Below are 27,795 nucleotides of genomic sequence, written 5' to 3'. Positions count from 1 at the left end.
TTAATTTTTGTGAAGGCTGTAAGGTCTGTGTCTGGATTCATTTTTTGAATGAAGAATGTCCAGTTGTTCCAGCACCATTTATTGAAAATATTCTTTTATTGTTTTACTTTTGTTCCTTTGTCAAAGATCAGTTGGCTATATTTGTGTAGGTAAATTGCTGGGCTCTCTATTCTGTGCCATCATACTGTCTATAAGTTCTTTTGTCAACACAATGTTGTCTTGATTACTGAAGCTTTATAACAAGTCTTAAAGTCCAACTTTTTCTCCTTCAAAATTTTGTTGATTATTCTGGGTCTTTTGTCTCTATAAAAACTTTAGAATCAGTTTGTTGATAGCCACAAAATAACCTGCTGGAAATTTTTTTTAATTTTTATTGGATTGATTATAGTTGATTTACAATGTTATGTTAGTTTCAGGTGTACAGCAAAGTGAATCAGTTATACATATACATATATCCACCTTTTTTTTTTTTTTAGATTCTTTTCCCATATAGGCCATTACAGAGTATTGAGTAGAGTTCCCTGTGCTATACAGCAGGTTCTTATTCGTTATGTATTTTATATATAGTAGATAAATCTCCCAATTTATCCCTCCCCCTCTATCCACTGGTAATCATTAGTTTGTTATCTACATCTGTGACTCCTGTTTTGTAAATAAGTTCATTTGTACCCTTTTTCTTAGATTCCACATATAAGTGATATCATATACTTGTCTTTCTTAATCTGAATTATTTCACTCAGTATGACAATCTCTAGGTCTCTCCATGTTGCTGCAAATGGCATTATTTTGTTCTTTTACATGACTGAGTAATATTCCATTGTATGTACATACCACATCTTCTTTATCCATTCCTCTGTTGATGGGCATTTAGGTTTCTTCCATGTCCTGGCTACTGTAAATAGTGCTGCAATTGGGGTGCATTTCAAATTATGGTTTTCTCTGGGTATATTCCCAGGAGTGGGATTGCTGGGTCATATGGTATTTCTATTTTTAGTTTTCTAAGGAAATTCCATACTGTTCTCCATAGTGGCTGTACCAATTTACATTCCCTCCAACAGTATAGGAGGCTTCCTTTTTCTACACACCCTCTCCAGCATTTATTGTTTGTAGATTTTTTGGATGATGGCCATTCTGACTAGTGTTAGGTGCTACCTCATTGTATTTTTCATTTGCATTTCTCTAATAATTAGCAATGTTGAGCATCTTTTCATGTGCTTTTTGGCCATTTGTGTGTCTTCTTTAGAGAAATGTCTATTTAGATCTTCTGCCCATTTTTTGTTTGGGTTATTTCTTTTTTTGATATTGAGCTGCATGAGCTGTTTGTATGTTTTGGAGATTAATCCCTTTCTGTTGCTCTGTTTGCAAATATTTTCTCCCCTCCTGAGGGTTTTCCTTTTGTTTTGTTTATGGAATTTTGATTGAAATTGCATTGAATATACAGACCAAATTGGAAAGAACAAATATCATAGTAATACTGATGCTTTCTATCCATGAACATGGAATATATATTTATTTACTTCTTCTTTGATTTTGTTCATCGGAGTATTGTAGTTTACCTCATAAAGATTTTGCACATATATTGTTAGATTTTTATCTAAGTATTTCATTTTTAGGGTGCCAATGTAAATGATGTGTTTTTAATTTCAAATTCCACTTTGTTGCTGTTATATAAGAAAGCAATTGACTTCTATATATTAATATTGTATCCTGCAACCTTACTATAATTGCTTATTAGAGCCAGAAGTTCTTTTGTCAATTCTTTCAGATTTTTACATAGAAGGTTATGTCATCTGTGAACAAAGATAGTTTTATTTTCCCTTTCCAACCTGTATGTCTTTATTTATTTATATTCTTATTGCATTAGCTAGGAGTTCCAGTAAAATGTTGAAAATCAGTGGTGAGAGGGGACATTATTATCTTTTTTCTGACTTTAGTAGAAAAGCTTCAAGTTTCCCATCATTAAGTATGATGTTAGCCATAGCTTTTTTGTACATATTCTTTATCAAGTTGAGGAACTTCTCCTCTACTCCTAGTTTACTGAGAGATTTTGTCATGAATAGGTTAGGTTTTTTGCATCTATTGATATTATGCGATATTTCTTTTTAGTCTATCAATGGCTTATATTAATCGATTTTCAAATGTTAAATTAGTCTTGCATACCTGGAATAAATCCCACTTGCTTGTGATGTTAACAAATTCTCTTTTGATTTAACTAAAGTGAGAGATAATTGAGAGTAGTATATATAATGATTCAAGTGTTAGTGGCAGTGTAACTACTGATGTGTAGGCATATATGTAACAATAATTTCACATGGATTTATAACTATTTTGTGTGTATATTCTATCTTAATTTTAAATCTAAGTAATTTAATCTAAGTTAATGTTTTTGTAATTAAATATCCTTATAGGAAGTCATAAGAAATGTAATTTGCTTAAAAATATATATCACTTAGTACAATCATTTAGTTTAGTGTAATAATTTTTCTTTTTTTAAATAGTCATGTTCACCTGTCTGGAAATGGGATATAATTTTAATTGCATGTTATCAATTTCCAGGATGCAGTTCTTCAATATTTGAAAATACTTATACTGTCTTTCCTCAGACTCAATAAGATAAATATCTTTGTAGCAGCAATTGTTTATCTGTCCCATCATACAACCTCACCTTCCTCTTTCATGAAAGAACTTCAATTTTGTTCAATTATATACTTGTAAAAATGCAGCACATGTGTGTCAGGAAAGTGCACACCATCCACAGTACCTGAGTCTTTGTATAACTAAAGTAATCATAGGAATTCCAAACCCTTTGAAAATGATAGATCCAAAAACTTTTTAAGTTAATTAGCATTTGTTACTCACCTGGCCAAAGTTTTAAGTCATGTGTGAACACCTGAACCAAGCCCAAGCACAGGGAAAACAGTAAGATCATATCTAGTCCCACTGCCATTCCAGTGATTTATGAGCAGTGGGGAACCAGCCTTGCCAGCTGATGACCCCCAGAGAACGAAGCCAAGATCATAACATTGTTGGACAACTGACTGATTCAAAGATTGAAGTCTGCTCTATTTCTGGACCTCAGATTAGATGAGTTTGTTGTTTAAGGCAGTTTGAATTTTTTTTCTGTTACTTTCTAAAGTTTTTATACACTTTAAATGTACATGAATATATATTACCTATATGCTATATATGGCATATTATATACATTATATATATCAATATTATATATATTTTTCTACCTCCCTGAACAATTAACTGCTCTAAAAATGATAAAGAAACAAAGTTTGATTTAGAAGAAAGAATAAGGTAGATTAGTGATGTGCAGTTGCTGAAGGAAACAACACATGGAACTATTTGGCTCACAGTTTAGTCATTGCCAAGACCTCAAAAAGTACAAATAATTAGGAAAAAAAGCTTAATGGGTTATTTTATCAATCAATATAAAGTATAAAATCAACTTCATTTGTTTCTATTCATATTATTTCCTGCATATAGGTAGATATTTATCCATAATTAGGCTCATCATAGTGTGGAATGAGTAGATAATACCACTACCCCAAAATTTCACTCTTACAGATTTCTCCCATAGGTGTTTATTCCTTTTGGTTGAAATATTGTAAAGTCTTGTAAAAACGTAAAAACATTATCTTGGAGGAACAGAATTATCACTCAGTAATCTCTGAGCTAAAATAATTTTATCAGTTAAATTAACTATTTGACTGCTTAGTTTAAACTAAAATCCATGAGAGGAAATCACAGTTACATTTGTCATAGTTTGTTCTGGGTCTGTCCTTTTCACATAGTATCAATGCTTAGAGAGTATTGCAGATTTACTTTTGAAAATATGACTCAGATAAATATGCATTATAATTCACTTACTTTAAGAGATAGGTGTTCCTTTCATCCAGGAGCCAGAAGGACATTATGTTAATGTGTTGTCTCCTAAAAAACATATGACTCTTCACTATTCTTTTAGAAGTACAATATTATCATTTTTATAATTCTATGTGTTTGTTTACTTTCTATAAGAGCCAAATATATTTATATAATCTTTGGGGGCTTTGATTTTGTTTGCCTGGATGCTGCATTTTTTTTCATCCATAAGCATTTGAATGTACTTCCAGCGTTTTTGTTTGATTTTGTTCTTCCCATGGCTGAGCAAACAGCTCATTTGGTTTTAGAGTCTTTTAATGTTTTTGTTGGCAATTGTCTTCTAGTGACAAGATTCATTTTTTCATTGCTTTTATTTATAAACACTAGAAATGATAGATGAGAAATGATGTCAGTAATGAAATAGTATCTCTGATCAATATTTTTAAGAGACAAAAGTATATTTTTCTTTAAAAGGTTAAATTTATGGATTGTATACAATTCAACTTCCTCAATTTCCTAGAACCCTTTTCCCCAGAACAAAGAGGTTTAGAAATCATCTGAATAAATCTTCTTCCTTTTTTTGGCATTGTAAAAATGAGGAAGTAGAAAATGCCTAATTCATTTATATTCACCCTATCTGTTAATGATAGAGCTAGAACACTAAGATAACAACTTCTGCTGATATTTCGCTAGTGAATCAGTTATTAATTACAATAATAACTCCATGTAATAAACAATCCTCCAAAACTCAGTGGATTAAAGCAGTAATGTTTATTTACTTACTAGTCTGCAGGTCAGCTGGGCTATTTTTTTCTATTCAGGACTGGGCTCGACTGTCTTCATTTGTTCTTGCTCAGTCACTTATGGTGAACTGGTGAGTTTGCTGAGGCATTAATAATCTTGGCTGGGATCACTCACATCTCTGGGGTCTGTGATGGGCCATCCAGGGTGACTCTGACCCATCTGACTTTTCTTCTTCATCAGCTAGCCTAGACTTCCTGTTGTTCAATACTTGAGGCAGCATTATAAAAGAATAAATGAAAGCACACAAGGACTCTTGAAGCCTCAGTTTGTAACTCACACACCATCACTTCTGCTGCAAGTCACAGACTAGCTCAGATTCAAAAGTAGGGAAATAGATTCCATTTCTTGATAGAGAATCATAAAGATATATTTAAAAGGTGTACATAGAAGGAGAGTTAAGAATCTGGTCACATTTTTAATCATTTAATACAACTATCATAAACCTATTCATTTTTCTCTATCTGTATTCCTTGAAAGCTCCCTCATCTTTGTACATAATCCCCAAAACTGGTATCATCCATCTCCAAGTTCTCTACTTTTAATTAACATGTGCAATGCTGGCAGATTGCTGTCCTATTGTGTGCTTTTTTGTATCATTTTCTATGAGGTGCAAAGTGAAAAAGCAAAATATATCATTACCTTTCTGGGAATCTGATATTTGTCCTCCCTATATCAGAATGTCTTCACCTATTCTACTGGATGATAATTAATTAATTAATTGTAATGCTTTCATTTTAATGTAAAACATAAAAATATTAGTTTAAGAAAACTTTTATCTTATAGATAAAGCAGAGTTTTCTTTCTCAAGCAGACATTAGCCAGAACACTAAGGTTGTCTTTAAATGGAAACCAAGTGTTAAAATTTTATCTTCATAATTAACACTGCTGTACTTTTGCGTAAATATAATTTTCTTAAATTCCTATTCATGGATATATATTCCTTGAACAAAATGAACTTCCCTCTTTCACAGCTTGCATTCTAATAGAATTAGCAAGTAGTTGTAAGTTTCATAAAAAGAAATAAGATTGTGTCAGGGAAAGTATAGAAGTCTCATTTTGTCATGAGTTGGCTACTGTGACAAGAAGTGGGGTTAGTGAAAGACCTACAAGCCCTGCTAGTCTATCCCTTATCATTGTAATAGTTCTCAAATGTCTTTGTGAAGTTAGAAAAATCTAGATTTGAATTACAATACCATGGCTAAATGGGTGTGTCACCATAAAAGACTCCTGAATAATTTCTGTGAACCTTAATTCCTTTACCCATAAAATATGAACATTAGAAAATACCTCGTAGGATTCAGGTGGTGCTTCAACAAAGCAGAGCATATCAATTAGACTGTCTACCAGAGTGTTTGCCTTATATTAGTGGCTTCAAAAATGTTGCTATTTTATAAACTATACTGGTGCTCAAATCTCAGTATGTGTGAAGGAAATACAGATTTTCTTCTGAAGTAGCTTGAAGTCTCTTTGTGTAAGGTTTAATGGTGATGGATGTACATTTATAAAATTCTTATTTTTGTTCTTCTTTGTGCTAAATTTAGCATTTCCTACTATTAGTGTATCACATTGTCATTAATATTCTTCCTAAAGCTTCTGTGTGATGGATGAATAGTCAGTGATGCTGACCTGTTAAGGGCAACAACTTCATAACTTCAGAGCTGGGACATCAGGTCTAAATCTGCCACTTATTTGCTATGTGATTTGGAGGAAAAAACTCGATCTCTGTGTGCTTAAACTTCCAAAACAGGAAAAAAAGGAGATGATATAGGGTCTATATCATGAAGCTCTTGTAAATATTGAACAGTTAAATATGTTTTAATGTACTTAAAACAGTGCCTGGCACATTAGAGGTCCTCTATCTTGTGTATTATTATTGTTTTTAAAGATAAAACTATGAAGGTCCCTTCAAATAGCTAGCTAGATAGATAAATAGGTATTGCTTACATATGCTTAAAGAGCATAAAATGTAGATTGCATGCTAAATTAAGGGATTACAAACAACATTTTACACTGTTTCATTAGTGATAATGGTTAATGTTTACTGAGAATTTTGTTTCTATTTACTATCTCATGATCACTATCTCTCACAATCTTAGTAAAATGTTATATAATCTTTTTCTTTACTTCTGATAATGTACATTACAAGGTACATTATTTCTTAATCTAGTATTACATCAAATATTCAATGCTTACAGAAGAATTTAGAATGGATATGTATTTGACAAACTATAATAAACTGAATTCATATATAGTAGGACTTTGGGTAAAGTTAAGTTATGGTGGAACGTCTTATGGAATATATAAGAACAAGAGAGAATATTACAGTATTTATTTTGTTTCTCCAAGCTTTTGTGAATTTTTAAATTATTGATGCATGTCAGAGACTAAAAAATAATGGGCAAGGTGGATAAAGCTATAGGAAAAGCAACTGAAAAGAACATTACAATAATTATACATATTTTTCTACTACTTCTCAGTCAAGTCTACTTGTCACTTTCTCTACTCTAAATGACACAGACCAGAGAGGAAAAGAGGGAGGGATAAATGAAGAGTTCCTCTGAATTCACAAAGCAAACGCAGCAACAGGTAAAACAAGAACTCAAAATACATAAGGTATACGTACCAGTTTGCTTCAGTTCAGTTCAGAGAACACTTTGAGGAGAAATTTAAATTATTCCAATAAAAATATATTCTAGTTCAAACTATATACTGTATATTTTTAATTTTTCCCCAGAATACAAATTTTTCTCTTTCATGAGAACAAAAATTATAAGATTTATGTTCTATGTCAACTTGAGAATACTATTTTTATTCACTTAGGTTGCTATTTTACAACTGGTTCAATTGAAAGACATGGGCAGAATTGCTGACAGCTCTTAACAGTCCAGCATCTGGGGTGGCCACCTCCATTAATCTGTGGTTTTGACTTCTAGCATTAGACAACAGGCCACTTCATTCAGCACAGATTATAGCTCACGGGTCACCACCTGTGAAAGGGGCTGTCTTAGTCCATTTGGGCTGCTATAGTAAAATACCACAGACTGGGTGGGTTATAAACAACAAAAATCCATTTCTCACGGTTTTGGAGTCTGAAAGCCCAAGATCAGGGTGTCAGCATATTTGGGTTCTGGTAAGAATCCCCTTTGAGTCTGCAGACTTCTTGTATCCTCACATGGTTGAAGGGGCTAGAGAACTCTCAGGAACCTCTTTAATATAGCACTAATCTCATTCATGAGGGCTCCACCCTCATGACTTAAGCACATCCCAAAGACCTCCTAATACTGTCATCTATGGGGCTGGAATTTCAGCAGATAAACTGGGGGAACACAAACATTCAGACTGTGCATAGCAGGGCCCTTCTTTGTATTAACTACAGGGAATAGGAAAGAAAGGCAATGAAACCTCAAGGATTTGGGAAATGGAAAACTCGTGTAGTTTTACCATGGGTATACAAGCAACAAGCTGAGCTGCTGGTAACATCTAAATTTATATATTAAAACAAATAATACAGGAATTGAAAGAAAAAAAAAGGAAGAAAACTAACCCAGAAAAAAACCTGTGAAGCAAATGAGTTAATTAAAACATTATATGTACTGATTGCACAGTTGTAACATGAGACAAATATATCTGAATGCTTTGGATCTAGTAAATTTTCCAGATCTTTTGGCTGCAGAGACATAGCTTAAAAGCCTTTACTGAACATTAATGATGATAGAAAATACTGAAAGCACTGGAAGGAGGTGGCCCCAATTAAATAGAAGAGAATAATCATTTATGTACATATATAACTTCCACTAATGTTAATTAGACCTTTGCATGTAAATCTGAGTACGTCAAGAAGATGGATATTTAGGTACATACACACATGCACTTTAGAGCTTTCACTAAGATCACATTGTAAAATGATGGTAAATAGGGAATCTCTTAGGTCACTTATAATTTATACAATAATATTTTAGGACACGTGGCACTAGAAAACTTTTAGATAGCTAAAGCTTTAAATTCTTGGGTAAGATAATTTGCAAGCTGCTATACTCTACAGATTTTTCACGGCAAATGAGACTGTCAAACTTAAACTACTCATGTTTGTCAGAGGAATCTAGTTCTCACTTTGCCAGATGTTAGATTTACCCAAACCTACAAAGAAAAGAAGAAAGCAGAAAAAGGTGGTAGGTAAGGAACAGGAGAGGGAGGAGAGGAGAAAGGAAAAGAAGGAGGAGAAAGAGGAAGAAAATTTGTAACTATAACTGAATAACAGCAACCTAAGTAGACGGTGAAGTCCTTGAGGTTGGGTCCTTGTGTTTACTGAATTGAGTTTCTGCAGCCTTGGGCATGGGGGTACAGTGTAGATGAACAATGCATGCTTGTTAAACTAACCTAAATTGACAGAGTGACAAAGGAATTACTGATGTAAATAATGTCTTTCCCAGCTTTTCATCCCTCTGGGGTTTCTATAGAGAAAAAAGTCAAAACAAAGTATATGTATATATATATATATATATATATATATATATATTATGTAAAGTTCATTTGAGTTGAAAATTACCCTGAAGTAGTTTCAAGTAAGGTGTGCTACTATCTGTGGGGTAAGAGAAAACATTAATTGTAATAATACTGTGAAAGGTGTATTTGACTTGGAGATTGTGGTGTTTGGATTGTCATGCTAGCAATTCCATAATTTCTTAAATGTTATGAAAACTTTAATGTTTATATGTATATATCATATTTCTGGGGCAAAATCACATACAAGGACGACTGATAACTTACTAAAATATAGTTGGTGAATTTAAAATTTTTGTGGTTTTTGAATACCAAAAAATGGAAAGTCCTCCTCTCTTTCCCTCCCTCCCTTTTTTCTTTCTTTCCCTCCTTCCTTCTATCTTTCCTTCCAATGCACAACTAATGATGGGAATATGTGCTATAAATTGTGCTGTACTAGGCCTTATCACCCGAAATATAACACTTGCAACAATCGTCTAATTATTTATTAATATCCCTCACTCCCTCCAAAACTTGAATATACCTCTGTTTTTTACATTTATATGTTTAATTGAATTCAATCAACAGTTTATGAGGTCCTATGCAGGAAGAAGTTATGCTTTACAAGATTTAAATGTGAAAAGGTAAATAAGGGTGGAGAGACAACATGGTCTCTGACCTCAGGTAGTTTATATTCTAATACATAGGGAGCCATTCAAAAAGTATATATAAATAGGGCCTCCCTGGTGGCGCAGTGGTTAAGAGTCCGCCTGCCGATGCAGGGGATATGGGTTCGTGCCCCGGTCTGGGAGGATCCCATATGCCGCGGAGCGGCTGGGCCCGTGAGCCATGGCCGCTGGGCCTGCGCATCCGGAGCCTGTGCTCCGCAACGGGAGAGGCCACAACAGTGAGAGGCCCACATACCGCAAAAAGAAAAAAAAAAAAAAAAGTATATATAAATAGTTAAAGTAGTAGCAAACTGTACTTGTTGCAATGCAGGAAAATAATAATGCCCATAGTAATAAGGAAAATATTAATTGGTTAGTTAACGACTTAAGAAAAAATTAAAGAAACTAATTTAGTTTTTTCCCATTTTTATACAAATTGTTGGAAATTTACAAAAACAAACACAACTATTATTTTCTTCCCTAAAAGAGATTTCACAATTCAATTTGGCCAAAAATTGTACACAAGAAACTCTAACATAAGGTAATTCGGTACACAAATCTTTGGACATAAAATAAGAAAATACATATGGGAATTTAGAGCAGTTTAATCAAAGTGCTATGAAACAACATAAGGAAGGATTTAGTCCAGTAGGAGGAATAACTTGTTGACAAGCACATGTTGGGCAGAAGCAAGAGTTAGTGCAAGGGTTAGAATAAGAACTGAGGCCCAGGATTGATGCCATAGCAGACTAATTTGAACTAGGAATATTAGGGAAAGACCTAGAAATTCAGATGCCAACAATCATCAGCCTATATCATAATTTAGTTTAGGCTAAATTCTAACTAAACCTTTAAATCAGTCAACTTATCAATAATTTGTGTGTGCATATCCATATATGACAGCTGACAATTCTATATATTATATTTTTATGATGGCAGTATATATACAAAGACTGAAATTCCTTATATTTATAAATGACAATCAGCTATTTGCTAGAAATTTTTTAAAGATTCATGACAAAGATTCAAAGCCACTAGAATTGTATAGGACCCATTTTAATAGAAATAGAAGCACATAAATATTGGAAAATATTTTGAATCTTTCCTGATATACAAGCAAGTCTTAGACATAAAGCTCACAAAGAAGAACCAATCAGAGAAATTTCTGATTTTTTTATTAGTGTTTTTTAAGGGGAAGGACATGAGAACAAATTGTTGTATATGACATTTCCTTTTGGGATAGCTTGGAATATTAATGAATTTGTCCAAGGTGACTGAATTATATTAGCTAGTTATTTACAAGTAAAACATTGTAGACATTAAGTCCCTTGTTGATATGCTATCATCAATTTTCCACTTTTTTTTCTGTCAGGCTTATTCCTGACAGTTAAAACAATGCATATAAATCTAATATGCTCATAGTTACTTGATTTCAAGCGGTTCATTTTGTTCTTCAAATTGCTGTTTAACATAATCTCTAGTGGGATTTTTTTCTTATTTTCCCTTCTTTTCAATTTTTTTCATCACCTTAGCTGTATTGATATTGTTGTCATACGTATGTTGAATTTATCATTGAATTATATTTTGGTGGTGCCATTTTTCACACGTGTAGCATACTTCTTATGAGCATCAATTCTTATCCATAATGGAATTTTCTAATTCTTCCTAAATATACAATGCTAATACTCTGCTTCTGGGTCAACTTTTGAAAGAAAATTGAGCATAGACTATTTTAGAAAATAACAAAGAAAGGAAGAAGGAACAAAGCAGTACAATGAATTTGGATACAAAGTCTTGGTACTATAATGGCATTTCAATATATCTTATTTTCAAGTCCAAACCAAATATAAGAAATGACTATTTCCATAATCTTTTATTTAAGGTTCAACCTAACTTGTTTCTATTCTTATCCTTATCCTTAGCCTTATCAAGTGCCCATTTCCAAAACTGATTTATTGAGAGTCTTCAAAACAGAACTGGTACTTTTTTTAACATTGCACTTTTGATTACCATTCCATCAACCAGAATGGTATTCCCTGTCCTCTTCTTTTAGACTTACTATATCCATTCTTCAAAACTAGTAATCCACTACTGATTCTTTAAAAGCTTCCCATGGCCAGTCCAGCCTGAACTGATTACTCAGACATCTGAGCTTTTATATCAAGGCAAGTTTCAGTCATTGGCAATAAATTGTATACTACCAAGTAATAGTTCTACAATTACTTTTCAGAACTTCTAAGTAGATCATTTGGTTGTGGGGGTCTATTCAAATTTGCAAGTATTTATGCCATCTTTCTATAGGTAAGATACTGAGGCCACGGACCACCTTTTATGTTATTTTCCCCTCAGAAACCAAAACAGAATGCTGAAAATATTTGTTATTTTTAAACCTATGAAACTTATTCTGTGGTGTAGTTCTATCTATGGAGAAATATAATGCTGTGTTTTTTTTTCATTTATTTGTTCATTCATTCCATCAGTATTTACTGAGTACCTACTAGGTGCAAGACACTAGACATACAAACACTAAAATGGCACTAATTCTATGCTCAGTGCATCAGGATGATAGACAGTTTCCCCTTATACTTGCTCCACATAGACCAGGTTTGCAAGGACTACATCCTTATACATTCAGTAGCTACTAGTCCACAAGATCAGAGGATGACACTAAAGTGAGAGCATATTATTTTCCTATTCAGGCTACCAAAAAGGAAAAGGTTTGGTTTCTAGAAAAGTTGGATTTTCCCTTCAAAATGTTGACTTTTCCATATAAAACTAAGATTTTCCTTGATGTTTATTGAGAAAACTAAACAAAAATAGATACAAAAATAGTTTAAGAAAATTAATAAACGAATCATCATGTAAAACTCCTTGGTGACATTTTGATATAAGCAATTTTTTATTTGTTTTCTAAAACATCAACATATGCATATTTCTAAAACAAAGAGTTGAATCAATGACAAATTCACTTTAGGACAGATGAATCCATCATGCTAGGATGTTTTCCATAATTGAATAAACTAATTACAGCCTCAGATTAATTACAAGGTTAAAACGTAACCATTAAAGATTTTGGAAACACTACAAAATTCAAATTGTCATTCTACTGTTGCTTGTTTGTGCTAGTATAAGTATACATACATATTACATACATGTATATTGCACTACAATATCTCATTTGTTTACCTCTTTTATTATTTTGAAATTTGTATTTTTAGAGAGAATTTTCCTTCAGCAGTGTATTATTGTTACTCTGTTGAGATTGACATAGAGGGCATGAACCGTGAAATCAGATACAACTGGGTTTGAATTCCAGTTGTAATATTTTATAGCTGGAGAACTGACAAATTTATTGAAACTGGTTTGAGCTGCAGTTTCCTCATCTCCAAAATTATCATAATGAAACATATTCATGGTGAAGACAAAATAGGTTGATATATAAATTATCTAGTAAAAAGTCTGGCACATATTGTGCACTTTAAATCATATTTTTATTACAATATTGTGAATTTTATAGCCATGAAATTGATAATCTATATGAATACTAGATTGGAAAAAAGATTATTCAGATAAAATATTCACTCTTTTGCTCTGTTTTGTAAGAATGAGTGTGGCTTTGAAAATTAGTTTTCTCCTTAAGTGGACTGACTTTTTAACCTTTCTATTGTGATAATATCTGCCTTAATCAAATTATTTTGACCATTCTTTATGCTATGCACTTTATATAGAGGAAATCAAGCATTATACTCTTTGGGGGAAATTTAAAGTATCTTAAAAGTATACTGTAAGTTGATATAAGATGTAATATGTTAGAGTATGGGAGGCTTGGGAATAATAGTTCAGTCTATGCTATCTTACAGTCCTAAGTTATTCAATTAGAACTTTAGAACTTAAGGAGTTTGATTGGTCTATTGCTTTTAGTTCTCTGTTATGAATATGGCATTTTTTCTGCACATAATTTTTTTAAGTGTTTTGCACATTGTATTTACTCTAGGCTTCTAACTGCTAAAAAAGAATGAATAAACATTCTGGGGTCTGCCTAATTGTGCTTGCTGGGTACTAGTAGGAAAGGCCAAAGTTGTTTCCAAGAAAAAAATAATAATTTCAGACCAGCTCAATCTATGATCTTAAATGTGTGTGAAGCCATCACAAGTTTCAGAATAAAAACATATTTTTTAAACTGGCTACATTCATTGACTTTTTGACAGCTCTATGAATCCTGCCCTCTGATTTAGACCAGGACTGTATGTTTATTCCCATTTACTTATGAGGCAAAAGAAACCCAGAAAGCTGACATAGCTTGGCTAGTGCATGAACATAGCATTTTCAACCACAGCAAGAGTGGTTCTAAAGGAAAGAAAAAAGAGTACAATACTTAAACGTGTGACTTTTCTTAGAACAACACCAAACTTGGTTAAACTTATTTGCTACCCAAGCAGCAAACATGAGAGTTTTGTGAGGTTTTTTTTTTTTTTAAGATTAGTTCCTGCATCATATCATCATCACTACCTTTATCAATTCCAATTGATTAAGCACCCTGCTAGTTCTAATGAAGATAGATCTACACTGGAGAAGAGAATGTCTTCATATGAAACCTGAACCTGCAATGTGCAATGTATGATATTTAACAAACCTAAATAACTTATACTTTCTTATATAGCTGCTTTACAGAGCCTCATAAAACATTCCTCCTTTCATTTTAAGCTTTCATGCGTTTTTACATGCACAATATCTTAGTGCATTAGCTAGGTGATGATAGAGTAAAGAAAAAAAAATCCTTACTAATCCCTTCTAATCTTTTTTCAAGATTTGAGATTTTGGAACATTTCAGTTATTAAAATGTGTCACTCAAACTTTATATATATCTAAGTTAACATTTGAATAATCTTCTATGTCTGGAATATTTAGACAGTAAATTTCATTTGAAAACTAAAGCAGTGTTTTATTCATCTCTTCAAGTGAAAGTTGAAACAAGGTTATCCAATGTTAAATTTCTGTTCCAGAAAACAAGTTATCTTTACTCAAATAACCAAAGGGAATCTTCAAGCCTAAGAAATGGACCTACACAGAGGTCCATCATTTCAAAATATATTGCACACACACACACACAAAAAAAAAAAAACCCTCTGGTATGCTCTGTGGTTTAGAGAAGGGTAGAGCAGCTGTTGCCATTTGGTGACCATATATCCATCCTCCTCGTGGTGTCCCATTGCCATTCTGAGTGTCCTACTCATGGAGAAAAGCCTACCCTACAGCAGATTTGATCTGCTGTTTCATCACAACCACACGTGAAAGCTGAGTCATAATTTATTTAATATTTTAGATTGACTTTTTACTGGCATTGTTTCTTCTCCTACCTCTTGTGGAAATCTGGACACAGTATCCTATTAAAAAGATCAGCTTTAATATTAATTCCTTACTGTTTTTTATAATGTCAAGTGTAACATAAAATTGTGCCCCCTAAATACAATATTAAATATCACAATGTAATATCGAAGCAGTATATTTGTGGGCTTTTCTTTTTTAATCTCTGCTGAATTATGTCAGTTTAGGAAATACCTGGTTTTATGCAATTGCACAATAGGAAATCACTAACGCAATTACCTATAGGACTAGAAAGGTAACCTAAAGGTAACCTAGTAGAAGCTGGCTGGCTCTGGGACACAGCAAACATGGGGACTGTGGTGGACTAGAGAGTACATGTTCCCCCCTAAACAGGTTGGCTGCTTATCTACAGCAAATTGTTGCCATGGGGAAAGATGGGCTGAGGGTTATCAAAGAAAAACTGGAACTGCAGAGTTTTGCATGTGTTTTCACAAAATTACTTTAGAATTCATTCAAGCTGTAAACACACACACACACAAACCCTCACATACAGAGACTGTGTGGCCCCAACAAAATGACCTTTTGCAATGAGTCTCTATTAAGTGACTGAAACTCAGTATGTTTGGAGATGATTAATCATATTAAGCTCCTGATTCATAATGCTACCTTAGACTTAATTAACTTTCACTGAAGTCTTATTGTGTATAAGGTACTCTTCTAGGTATTGCATCAACACGAAAAGGAATAGAGTATGGTCTTTTCTTCACAAGTCCATACACTCTGCTAGGGTGTTAGTAAATAATATCAAAGAAGGAAATCCATAAAAGGAAGACATCACTGCAGAAAAAAATGAATTAGAGACATAGAAAATTTGGCTTGACTTACATCTCTACCACTTACTGTGTAAAACCCTATTTAAGTCCTCTGATTCTCACTTTCCTTATATGTAAAATACTACTTTGTTGTAATTGCAAGTCCCTAATGATTGTAAAACTCTTAAATACTCAATAAATACTAGCAAAACCCCCAAACTCACAATAGAAAAATACTTCCCTTGGTAGAGTTCTATTGACAGAAATAATATATATGTAAAGTATCTGCTCAGTGTATGGACATTAGGTGCCCAATAATCACAGTTTTAGGGATTATTATGACATCCACATTTTGTAACATGTGGACAAAATGTTCTAATCAAAATAGATCCTTTTCATGTGACAACAATATCTAGTCTCTTTGTCAACTTTCTTAATATCCTGAATATACCAGAGATATAAACTTTTTGAAGGAAAATATTCAATATAATAAGAGCAGGAAATTATTTATTCCCCAGTTGGACATTTTTGTTGTAGATAAGTGTCAGCATTATTGCAAGATACTTGGCAGGTTAAACATGACAGATTTTTGGATAAAGGTATTTTATTTCTGGAAAAGTTCTTAATAAAAAGAGATAATATTTTAGAACCTCATCCAGTAGAGAAGAGTCTTACTAATTTCAAAATAAAAGGAAGAGGAATTTATAATAAAACTACCTATCATGTTATTACATCTATTGTAATGATGAAATAAACTCACGTTGTAACAGAATTCCAAAATATGTTTAAGTTGTTTCATAAAGCACTAAATAAATACACATTTTAGGTTTCCTGTCTAGAAAGAGACAAAAGAAAAATTCAGGCTTACAGGATCTTTATCCTGGAAAGTTCCTCTTGTTAATTAGAGCCTGATATATAAAGTGGAACTATATATCATGAATTCCTGACCACCAGTAAATTAGGACTGTGTCATCCTGGGATGGAAAGGGAATATCAAAGCCAAGGACCCTTTCTAGAAAATGCTTTTTTCATGGTGTGGGTCTTAAATCTTTGGAGCCATTAGCAAGAGTGCTCTGTATGATCAAAATTGTCCATGGGTTGCATGGAGTTTTATTTATTGTACCATTTTCTACATTGCATTTCAATTCTCAGGAGCATTTTTTCATACTCTCTGATTTTCAGACACTCAGGGAAAAGTAAAATATAGGCTCAAAATAAGATTTGTCTCTACATGGATGAATCAGTCATGCTTCATGGAATGCCTAATGCAGCCTTTGATTCACCAAATCCCAAGTAACATTTCATTACTCCATAGGGTGTCCTGAGACTGGGGCCGTATTTGTCAACTGCTAATGTTAAGTCAATGTGTATGTCTGAGTGTGCCATCTTATGTGTATAACATTTCCGTGGTTCACTGAAGCTTAATATAATTAGAGGCAGTATTAGTGAGACCAAGTGCACATGTGACATCATCATGTGAAAGTGATGTATGAACTTTACGCCAAAATAGTGGGTTGGCACTATCTTGGCAGCAGACGCAAGGGTGCCGAAGAAAATAAATGTCTCTGGGGGTTGTACCATCTGCACATGCATTTCAACCTTAATCTCTGGGAATCCAATATTCTGCTCTGTACTTAAAAATCAACCCAGATGATCAGATTCAGAGATAGTAAGGACTGTTATTTCTAAAACCAAATGATCCAGGACTGTTTAGTCCTTTGAATTATTTTGTTTTTTATTTAATTTTATATATTTTTAATAGGATTTTTTGGAATTTGAAAATAGTGCTTATACACTGCAAACTTTAGAAATGTTGAAAAACATTCAAGAGAGCATTGTTTCCTAATAGATTTTTTAAACCTACATTTTAACTACAAACATGTAATCCTATTAAAATACCATTGTGTAACCCATTTTTATGTCATAAAATAGGATAATTGATTCCATAACATTAAATGGTTTACTAATAGCTGCTTTTAATGAATACATAGAAATTCCAAAATTTTATCATATGAATGTGTTATATATTACTTTATGAACCCCCTGTGTTAACTAGCTTCTGTTGCCTTAAGCAAAACAAATGGTAGGAAATAAGGTTCCTTTATTTAAAAAAAAAAAAAAGGAAAAGAAAAGAATGTGTCAAAGTAAATCTGTGATCCCATTAGATTACTCTTAATAGAGAGGAGCTAAAACCTAGGAAACAAAGAATGTAAACTGGGCTTCCCTGGTGGCGCAGTGGTTGAGAGTCTGCCTGACGATGTAAAGGACATGGGTTCGTGCCCCGGTCCGGGAAGATCCCACATGCTGTGGAGCGGCTAGGCCCGTGAGCCATGGCTGCTGAGCCTGCGCATCCGGAGCCTGTGCCTCGCAACGGGAGAGGCCACAATAGTGAGAGGCCCAAATACCGCAAAAAAAAAAAAAAAAGAATGTAAAGTATCAAAAAGAACCAATAGGGTACATTATTCTACTAATAAAAAGCAATGATAGATAAATTAAGAACAGATGTTTCTGTAATTCAAAACAATATTATCAGCTACTAAATTATTAAGAACAATGACAAAATTATTTAATATTTAGCTTTTCCAATAATATGCTGGCATATTTAGGCACAACTAGGAGTAGGTTGCAAAAAAAAACTCATGTAATGATGATTTTCAGATACTCTTCATGGAGAAAAATTTAGTGAAGTATGGAGTCAACCCCTTGAGATTCATCCTCTCTCTGTCTATCTGTCTGTCTGTCTCTCTCATAGTGAATGAAGGTTTAAGAAAATGAAATCCTGGAGAATGGCTGATTCTTTCTTTAACTTGAAAAGAGAAATTTCTAGATTCTTAGTAAAACATTATTATTTCATGGGTTATTATGTGGAGATTTTTTTTTCTATCAACACTTGAAAACTAAGCAGAAAAAATTCAATAAAAACACTAATATGAACAATGAAACATCATTTTCATATCCATGAATAGTGATAAGGCCTTGCCATGCTTTAGCAAAGGGAACTTCAGTGTGGTAATGTGACTTATACAAGTATAATAGTCTAAAGATAAAGTAGAGAAGTATAAAATATAATATGAAAATATGTGATACCATGTGCTAAGAGAGCAGGTCAGAAAATAGTGATAAATGTTACCTCTAGTTAATTAGAAGATATAAGAGAAGAGGTGGGGTTTGTGTCCTAACTTGTAGATCAGAGGATTTGGGGAAAATAAAGCAAAGGGATTAATTTTCAGAGATGACCTATGTGAGTAGGAAAGACTTCTCAAGCATAGACTACATAATATAATCTTCTCACCTGGATGAGACTCCCTGTGTATTTTTGTTTTCTAAATGTTGAATTTTCTGCCTTCTCTGATAAGTATATTGTAGATGAGGAACAGAATTCTAAAACTACTGTATTGGAATTTCTTGGCAGAACAAGAGGCAAAGTTAATTTGACTTTTCTAAGAACATTTGCATTATACTAAGTTCCATTAAACTAGGAAAAAATATTCATATAAACCTAGAGAAAATTACTCTAAGTTAGGAAATCATTTAGCAAAACTCTGTAGTTGCTGAGCTTTTCTAAACTCAATAAGCTGTGTATTAGACATTGGAATTCTAGCAGAGAATTGTACAACATACTGATCTTAGAATGGCCAATATGTCACATCTCTTTCTTCTTCACCCTTTCACTTCACTTCTCTTTACAGATATTCTAGTTTTAAGTTAATTCTAGTTTAAGTTAATATAATTTATGACACATCAATATGATGACAATTTAAAAATCTGTGTATCCATTAAAGGCATGTTTTGGTAAAACATTTACTGCCATGGAAAATGTCTACTCTCTAAATTTGAAATTTAAGAAGAATGATAATGGTATATATACTAGGATCTTAACTTTGCATTGTCCAGTTTTTCTTTTTCTTCTTCTTTTTTTTTTTTTAACTGTCATATTCCTTCTCTGGTACTTGTAAAATTTTTGAGACTATAGACAAAGAAACAAAACTGAATAAGACAAAGATCAGAAATTGTAAATAAGGGTCTATAAGTCCCTCCGATAAAGTCTCAATTTGGATCACTTATTACTCATGAGATCTGTCAATTTTAAAAAATGATCTTAAAACAGATATTTACATATTTATATATACATATTATTGCACTTGATCTTCAAGCAACTCTGCTTTCCTACCACTCCTCTGTCCCCAGTTATCAATGTCACTAATCCTAAATCCAATAGTCAATCCTCAGGCTTCTTTTTCTTCAACTTCCCTCTGTTCCATCTCAGTGTTCAGTGCCAGAATCTTCTCACCTTTTAGTCCTCTAATGTTGCTGTGTACCAAGATTCATCCTCAGCTTTCTTCACTCTTATTTACATCCACTCCCTTGTTGACCTCATGCAATCTTGTGATTTTAAATGCATTGTGCCTCGCTTAGACTTCTTACAAACTAAAGTTCACCACAAAAAGTGGCTTAGGCAAGATGAATAGTTTTCTCTCATATTAAAAAAACCAAAAAGCCCAATAGTTACCAATTTAGAGCAGGTATGGAAATTTCATATCCCATCTATGACTCCAGCTCTAACAGCAGTGTTTCTTCCATCCTCACAATCACTAAGGCTGCTGGATCTCCTCATATCCAGCTGTTGAGAAGATAGGTAAGAAAAGCCACAGAAATAACTTTGCTGGCTAAATTAGCCCCCTTAAAGGGTCTTCTTGGAAGCCTCACCCAAGAATTTATGGGAACATCTTGTTGAACACCCTGATCTACAAAAGAGGTTAGAAATGCATATTGTTATTCTTGGTAATAAGGGGATTCTATTAGTAAAGTAGAATTACAAATGGATATCATGTAGGCAACTAACAGTTTTGCTATAACATCTTATATGCTGAGAGCTCCAAAATTTAATTCCTCTCAAATCACCCAACTACCTACTGAACAATTCCCCTTAGATGTCTGATGGGTGTTTTACCCAAACTTGACCAAAATTAAAATCTTAAATTATACCCACAGGCCTAATTCTTCTGCAGTTTCACCATGTCCAGTTACTCAATATTTTTGGCTCTAAACCTTTGATTCCCTCTTGACTCTTCTCTTTCTGTCATACTCTACATACAATCTAATAGCAAATCTGTTCTGCCCAAATATAATCACTTTTCAGCACCACCATTGCTACTACTACTATCTTTCAGCTAGACTCCCATTCTTGCCCATCTTAGTCTATTATGCTATTAAAAAGGTAAATCTGATTATGTCCCAAACCTACTTAAAATCATCCACTAGCATTCTATCAAAGGTAAAATAAAAGTAAATCCTTGTCATGTTTAACTGTATAATCTCCCTCCAAATACTTTTCTGATATAATGTCTTTCCCTCCAACCACTTGCCCCCAAGCTTCATCTACTCTAGCCACACTGGCCATTTTGCTGGTCTTCAAACAGGCAAATCATGTCCCTAATTCAGGACTTGGACTTTATTTTCTTCTGCAGAAATGCTCTTTCCCCAAATATCCATGGGTATCTGCAGGGTCTACTCCTTTACCACATTCTTGTTCCCTCAAAAGTCACCTCTTCTGAATGGCTGTCACTGACCACAGTTTCTAAAATAGCATCCACTTCCAGCACATGCACCCGCACATCATGACCTCTCCCACTGCCCAAATTTAATTTTCTTCATAACAGTAGTCAAAACATGTCATCACATAATCTAATCATATATTTTTAATGTATTATTGTTTACCACACTTTTGTGTAAGTTCTGTGAGGTTAAAGATTTTATTTCTTTTACTCAATGCTTATACATACTACCTATCAGAGTTTTCTGTACATAAAAGCAATGTGACTTTCTCTCTGTAGGCCTCAATATTCTCATCTTCATGCCAAAGAGTCTAATTTTTAAAGTATCTTCAAGATTTCAAATTCTGATATTCTGATGAATAGTCAAGGAAGGCTTCTAAACAGGAGAGTGTTGTGTTTGAACAAGCATTTCAGACAATTAATCTGATGGTTATGTGTAAGAGAGAAAATGGAGGGTAGGTAGATGAGCTGCTTCTAAGGAAATCAGTAGGAAGCTTTTACAATAGTTTAAGTATGAGGTTATTCAAATTCAAATTAGAATGGCAGTAGTGTGTGAAACTGTTACAGAAGTTACAGTAGAGTTTAGAGACAAATTAGATATGAGATTCAAGCAAGTAGAAAAAGTCAAAGATAATTCCAAGATTTTAAGTCTGAGTTGTTAGGTACTATTTATTGGTATCATGTATAGTCTGAAATGTATTATATGCAGACCATTTTTTCCCAGGGATAAAACTCAGAGGTGGATAAGTTTATTGGTTTTCCATCTTTGAAATGGAATAAATAACTGAGTTACCTGAGAATTCAAAGCATAAATAAATACTGTTTTGGCCTGATATGTTTTATGCCTAGCCACTAAAAAAACAAAATGTAATGAATGCCTGAATCCAAACTCATTTAATTCTTGTCAACAAATATGAAAAGATTTCTCACTGTATCTAAAAATTTAATTGAATAAAATTATATTACATTATTCACTGTGTATTACAGCTGATAGGTAATCTCTCTCCTTTTCTAACTCACTTATAAATACATACACACACACGTGTGCACACACACACACAAGTGACTTCTATGACTATTCTAAAGATCGTTTGTATTGTCCAAATGCCTACTCTTTGTTATAGTGTCCTATCTCCCTACTGTAAGACTGACCTATGAACGGCTCCTTCTTCTATATTGTTGGATAGTTCAGTTCCAAACTGGCACAGTATGTTAGTAAATTCTTCCACGCACACCCACACTAAATTACATTACACATATAATTGGTGTAGATTATAACAAAAGAGAGAAGAATTCCAGTCAAAGTCATCCTTGCTGATGATAGTATCAATAGATAACTAGTTAACAACTCCTGAAAAATCCAGGAAGTGCCTTTCCTACATGAAGTTTTAGGTAGTTTATGATGATAGGGCATAAAGAGCCTAGACAACTTAAGACGTAGGACACAGAGGACATAAGTATATGAAGACAGCTAGAAAACTGGAATTAAAGTTGTATTACTCTCCATAGATCCATCTTTTAAAAACTATTGGTAAAAGTTAATGGAATGATTGTCATGATATCAGCTGGCAAAAACAATTACATAGCGAGGTAAATTCTCACCAATAGAATTTCATGGTCTCCATTCTTAGCTTAGCCTTTATCATTATCAAATACTTTCTCTCTCCCCTTCAGTTATGTTTTATTCTAGACAATAGCTGCTATCCCTCCAACTCTCCTCTTGCTCTCAACATTATGTATAAAATTATTAGGCATCCAAACAGTACTATTTATACTTATGCCAGAATTTCCTTTATCCTTGCCTTTTCTTGCATAATTCCTCTTGCTTCTCCATCAATTTCTCCGCTTCTTCTCACACTTCAAGGTGTCTGATTTTTCAGTTATACACTCTTTTCAGGAATCTGTCACTATTGAATCTTTCCCTCCATTTTAAATATGCGTAGTTTTTCCCATCAAATAAAACTTCCCTTTATTTTACACTGGATTTTAGGTACTACCTTATCTCACAATTCTTGGATGAAGTCTACTTTTTTTTTTTTTTTTTTTTTTAGTTTCTGCTTTATAACAAAGTGAATCAGTCATACATATACATCTGTTCCCACATCCCTTACCTCATGGATCTCCCTCCCTCCCACCCTCCCCATCCCACCCCTCCAGGCGGTCACAAAGCACCGAGCTGATCTCCCTGTGCTCTGCGGCTGCTTCCCACTATCTATCTACCTTACGTTTGGTAGTGTATATATGTCCATGCCTCTCTTTTGCTTTGTCACAACTTACCCTTCCCCCTCCCCATATCCTCAAGTCCATTCTCAAGTAGGTCTGTGTCTTTATTCCAGTTTTACCCCTAGGGTCTTCATGACATTTTTTTTTTAAATTCTGTATATATGTGTTAGAATACGGTATTTGTCTTTCTCTTTCTGACTTACTTCACTCTGTATGACAGACTCTAGGTCTATCCACCTCATTACAAATAGCTCAGTTTCATTTCTTTTTATGGCTGAGTAATATTCCATTGTATATATGTGCCACATCTTCTTTATCCATTCATACGATGATGGACACTTAGGTTGTTTCCAGCTCCAGGCTATTGTGAATAGAGCTGCAATGAACATTTTGGTACATGTCTCTTTTTGAATTATGGTTTTCTCAGGGTATATGCCTAGTAGTGGGATTGCTGGGTCATATGGTAGTTCTATTTGTAGTTTTTTAAGGAACCTCCATACTGTTCTCCATAGTGGCTGTACCAATTCACATTCCCACCAGCAGTGCAAGAGTGTTCCCTTTTCTCCACACCCTCTCCAGCATTTATTGTTTCTAGATTTCTTGATGCTGGCCATTCTGACTGGTGTGAGATGATATCTCATTGGAGTTTTGATTTGCATTTCTCTAATGATTAATGATGTTGAGCATTCTTTCATGTGTTTGTTGGCAGTCTATATATCTTCTTTCGAGAAATGCCTATTTAAGTCTTCAGCCCATTTTTGGATTGGGTTGTTTGTTTTTTTGCTATTGAGCTGCATGAGCTGTTTATAAATTTTGGAGATTAATCCTTTGTCAGTTGCTTCATTTGCAAATATTTTCTCCCATTCTGAGGGTTGTCTTTTGGTCTTGTGTATGGTTTCCTTTGCTGTGCAAAAGCTTTGAAGTTTCATTAGGTCCCATTTGTTTATCTTTGTTTGTATTTCCATTTCTCTAGGAGGTGGGTCCAAAAGGATCTTGCTGTGATTTATGTCATAGAGTGTTCTACCTATGTTTTCCTCTAAGAGTTTGATAGTTTCTGGCCTTACATTTAGGTCTTTAATCCATTTTGAGCTTATTTTTGTGTATGGTGTTAGGGAATGATCTAATCTCAAACTTTTACATGTTCCTGTCCAATTTTCCCAGCACCACTTATTGAAGAGGCTGTCCTTTCTCCACTGTACCTTCCTGCCTCCTTTATCAAAGATAAGTTGGCCATATGTGCGTGGGTTTATCTCTGGGCTTTCTATCCTGATCCACTGATCTATCTTTCTGTTTTTATGCCAGTACCACACTGTCTTAATTACTGTAGCTTTGCAGTATAGTCTGAAGTCAGGGAGCCTGGTTCCTCCATCTCCGTTTTTCGTTCTCAAGATTGCTTTGGCTATTCGGGGTCTTTTGTTTTTCCAAACAAATTTTGAATTTTTTTGTTCTAGTTCTGTGAAAAATGCCAGTGGTAGTTTGATAGGGATTGCATTGAATCTGTAGATTGCTTTGGGTAGTAGAGTCATTTTCACAATATTGATTCTTCCAATCCAGGAGCATGGTATATCTCTCCATCTATTTGTATCATCTTTAATTTCTTTCATCAGTGTCTTATAATTTTCTGCATACAGGTCTTTTGTCTCCTTAGGTAAGTTTATTCCTAGATATTTTATTCTTTTTGTTGCAATGGTAAATGGGAGTGTTTTCTTGATTTCATTTTCAGATTTTTATCATTAGTGTACAGGAATGACAGAGATTTATGTACATTAATTTTGTATCCTGCTACTTTACCAAATTCATTGATTAGCTCTAGTAGTTTTTCGGTAGCATCTTTAGGATTCTCTATGTATAGTATCATGTCATCTGCAAACAGTGACAGCTTTACTTCTTCTTTTCCAATTTAGATTCCTTTTATTTCCTTTTCTTCTCTGATTGCTGTGGCTAGAACTTCCAAAACTATGTTGAATAAGAGTGGTGAGAGTGGGCAGCCTTGTCTTGTTCCTGATCTTAGTGGAAATGGTTTCAGTTTTGCACCATTGAGGACAATGCTGGCTGTGGGTTTGTCATATATGGCCTTTATTATGTTGAGGAAAGTTCCCTCTGTGCCTACTCTCTGCAGGGTTTTTATCATAAATGGGTGTTGAATTTTGTCGAAAGCTTTCTCTGCATCTATTGAGATAATCATATGGTTTTTCTCCTTCAACTTGTTAATATGGTGTATCACATTGATTGATTTGCATATATTGAAGAATCCTTGCATTCCTGGGATAAACCCCACTTGATCATGGTGTATGATCCTTTTAATGTGCTGTTGGATTCTGTTTGCTAGTATTTTGTTGAGGATTTTTGCATCTATGTTCATCAGTGATATTGGCCTGTAGTTTTCTTTCTTTGTGACATCCTTGTCTGGTTTTGGTATCAAGGTGATGGTGGCCTCGTAGAATGAGTTTGGGAGTGTTCCTTCCTCTGATATTGTTTGGAAGAGTTTGAGAAGGATGGGTGTTAGCTCTTCTCTAAATGTTTGATAGAATTCGCCTGTGAAGCCATCTGGTCCTGGGATTTTGTTTGATGGAAGAATTTTAATCACAGTTTCAATTTCAGTGCTTGTGATTGGTCTATTCATATTTTCTATTTCTTCCTGAGTCAGTCTTGGCAGGTTGTGCATTTCTATGAATTTGTCCCTTTCTTCCAGGTTATCCATTTTATTGGCATAGAGTTGCTTATAGTAATCTCTCATGATCTTTTGTATTTCTGCAGTGTCAGTTGTTACTTCTCCTTTTTTATTTCTAATTCTATTGATTTGAGTCTTCTCCCTTCTTTTCTTGATGAGTCTGCTAATGGTTTGTCAATTTTGTTTATCTTCTCATAGAACCAGCTTTTAGTTTGGTTGATCTTTGCTATCATTTCCTTCATTTCTTTTTCATTTATTTCTGATCTGATCTTTATGATTTCTTTCCTTCTGCTAACTTTGGGGGTTTTTTGTTCTTCTTTCTCTAATTGCTTTAGGTGCAGGGTCAGGTTGTTTACTCGAAATGTTTCCTGTTTCTTAAGGTGGGATTGTATTGCTATAAACTTCCTTCTTAGAACTGCTTTTGCTGCGTCCCATAAGTTATGGGTCGTCGTGTCTCCATTGTCATTTGTTTCTAGGTATTTTTAAATTTCCTCTTTGATTTCTTCAGTGATCACTTTGTTATTGAGTAGTGTATTGTTTAGCCTCCATGTGTTTGTATTTTTTACAGATCTTTTCCCGTAATTGATGTCTAGTCTCATAGCATTGTGGTCGGAAAAGATACTTGATACAATTTCAATTTTCTTAAATTTACCAAGGCTTGATTTGTGACCCAAGATATGATCTATCCTGGAGAATGTTCCATGAGCACTTGAGAAAAATGTGTATTCTGTTGTTTTTGGATGGAATGTCCATTAAATATCAACTAAGTCCATCTTGTTTAATGTATCATTTAAAGCTTGTGTTTCCTTATTTATTTTCATTTTGGATGATCTGTCCATTGGTGAAAGTGGGGTGTTAAAGTCCCCTACTATGATTGTGTTACTGTCGATTTCCCCTTTTATGGCTGTTAGTATTTCCTTATGTATTGAGGTGCTCCTATGTTGGGTGCATAAATATTTACAATTGTTATATCTTCTTCTTGGATCGATCCCTTTATCGTTATGTAGTGTCCTCCTTTGTCTCTTCTAATAGTCTTTATTTTAAAGTCTATTTTGTCTGATATAAGAATTGCTACTCCAGCTTTCTTTTGGTTTCCATTTGCATGGAATATCTTTTTCCATCCCCTTACTTTCAATCTGTATGTGTCTCTAGGTCTGAAGTGGGTCTCTTGTAGACAGCATATATATGGGTCTTGTTTTTGTATCCATTCAGCCAGTCTGTGTCTTTTGGGGGAGCATTTAGTCCATTTACATTTAAGGTAATTATTGATATGTATGTTCCTATTCCCATTTCCTTAATTACTTTGGGTTCGTTATTGTAGGTATATTCCTTCTGCTGTGTTTCTTGCCTAGAGAAGTTACTTTAGCATTTGTTGTAAAGCTGGTTTG

Source organism: Mesoplodon densirostris, chromosome 5, assembly GCF_025265405.1.
Source record: "Mesoplodon densirostris isolate mMesDen1 chromosome 5, mMesDen1 primary haplotype, whole genome shotgun sequence".
Lineage (NCBI taxonomy): Eukaryota > Metazoa > Chordata > Mammalia > Artiodactyla > Ziphiidae > Mesoplodon > Mesoplodon densirostris.
The sequence above is the reverse complement of the archived record's forward strand: the minus strand, read 5'-3'. Positions refer to the sequence as shown.